Below are 2,521 nucleotides of genomic sequence, written 5' to 3' on the forward strand. Positions count from 1 at the left end.
TGCCAGTATTCATATGCCTCATAATGTTTGTGGGATTGAACAAGGAGTTGCAGAAGAGGATCTCAATGCTGAAATGGGCAATACCCCAACGCTTGATCCACCCTATGAGGTTGTTAACCAAGATACGAGGAGAGGATTTATGCGGGTGTCACAATCCTCTCAAACAGGTATTCCACATGCACATGGGGAGAAACGTACTTAAGTCACATGGTCCAGAATGGTACTTTGTCATTAATGTTCATGACTACATTGAGTGGAAATGCAAGTATTGTGAAATGTACAAAAATCAATGGGAGCACCTTGAAGTTCTATAAGGGGTCACTTGCTTGGTGACTCAAGAAAGAGCATTCAACGTTGTGCAGCCCCAAGAGCTACTGCAGCAGCTCACACCTTGATAGAAAAGTTGCAATCTTCTGAAAAAATCCCAAAAGATCAATTTGGGAAAGTCAAGGTATAAGTGGAGTAGAGTCTGCAAGCACACATGGAGACAGACTTCTCCTCCTCATTGATGGATCCTTGAATGACCTCAGCTCGATAACATGGAGGATGTGGAATTGTCTTGTTTATAGTGTAAAGATTATAGCCAAGGGAGGGCCCTAAAATAGGCCACTTGACTTCCAAATTTGACCCTCCATCCAATATTTGCATGTTTATTCACCAATAAGAATCAAGAATTTTTCATGATTAAATAAAGCTAGAAAATGTTTGCACTCAAGTTTATCTAAATTACTTTGATAGATGGCATTCCCACGCTCTGAAGATCTCAAGTTGAATATCAATCCCACACTATTCCCATGCCATATTTTTGGGGCAGCTCCTTCTTTCTCATGAAGCTTCAGCCGAAGTTCTAGTTAGGTGCCAGGCAAGTTTTTTGTACTTATTATGATGTTTTTTTCTCAGTATCAGGTCTTTTGTTTTCTTAGGCCATCTTTGCTTCCTTTTTACCTCATATGATTGCAACCTAATTGTTGCATTTGTTTTTTTTCGAGAGAAAGTGCAAGTGTTGTAGGCTCCCATGCCAAAACAACTTGTGTGGACACTAACATGCAAGATAGATCTGCACCTATGGCTCGTGAAGTTCCAAAAAAGAGTAAAAAGCATTGTGCAACTCGTGCAACCTCTGTAGTACCAACCCAGCTTGAAACACTCCTAACTCTCCCGGGAGGATATCAATAGCTTAGCCATGGAACAATTTTGATTATAAATTCACTTTGTCCTGGAAAATTCATAAAGTTTGTTTTTTTATTAGTTTTTTGTTCTCTAATCGGCACTTTAGTTCACATTCACTTTAGTAGCACTGTAATGAGATCAATTTGGAGCTGACGGGAAGACAATGAGGTTTCATAGGCTAGCTAAGAGATAGATTTGGAGCTCAGGCTATTTGTCTAATGCGATCCTTCTTTTTCTAAGGAAAGGTTGCAAGTTCAGCAAGTCACCTATGCTCTTGCTTTGCTTGGTCATTGAGCTCGAAATAAGGTCATTCTCTGATCGGCACTTTAGTTCACATTCACTTTAGTAGTACTATAATGAGTTCAATTTGGAGCTGACAAGACAATGAGGTGTCATAGGCTAAGGTATCATAGGCTAGCTAAGAGATGGATTTGGACCCGACTACTAATTTTAGGCAACCCAAGATAATTGAGAGCATCCGAATTCAAGATTTGGAGAATGCACAATATGTTCTTGGTAGATCAATTTTGCGGTCAGGATATCCACTGAGTCTAGTCGATGACGATGATATGAGAGCTCTATGGATTTGCATTGCTAACTATGGTCTGGGCTTCAAGGCCCCTTCTTACAACACATTGTGAACGTCATTGTTAGGCAAGGAATAAATCGTAGAAGAGAAAGATCACATAAATCATAGCATTTTCAAACAACTACATAACACCGCATACAAAATTATCTTAGATGGGTAGAGAAGGATAAAACACCATGCTTTATTGAATGTGATAGTTATATCACCTCGTGGGGAGGCCTTCCACACGTCAATTGATGCCTCACATGTAAAGACGTCGGGGACCTACATAGCTAGTGTATTATTAATTATGTTCTTCTATAAGATCGAATCTCTGCCTATGGCACTCTCACCACAGCGCTAAGCACCCATCTCTTACAGACTCCGACCGTGCGACCTCTTTTCAGTATGCTTTACTGAAACTATGCAAGCTCGGATCAAGCTGATCAACCCTGGTCCTTCGACATATTTGCAAAGCACTCTTTGCTAACAACTCCATCAGACTACAACAAAATGTTACTGCAGCTGGACTTTCAGCTTGCTTCTTCTGCTCGCCCTGCTGCGAGCGGATGCCTCTATGCAAAATGGACTATCTTTGGATTTCTATGACAAATCCTGCCCAAAACTGGATTCTATCATGCATGATACACTCAAAAGTTTTCTGGATGCTGATATCACTCAAGCAAATGTGGTTAAATTTGAGTAAGGGAAACGTATGATATGGCCTCCAACAGTTAAATCTCCCTTTTGTGGGGGAAAAAGGGCCACCCAAGCCTAATACCA

This window comes from Dipteris shenzhenensis, chromosome 21, assembly GCF_047967505.1.
Source record: "Dipteris shenzhenensis isolate YYH24624 ecotype China chromosome 21, Dip_SZ_1.0, whole genome shotgun sequence".
Lineage (NCBI taxonomy): Eukaryota > Viridiplantae > Streptophyta > Polypodiopsida > Gleicheniales > Dipteridaceae > Dipteris > Dipteris shenzhenensis.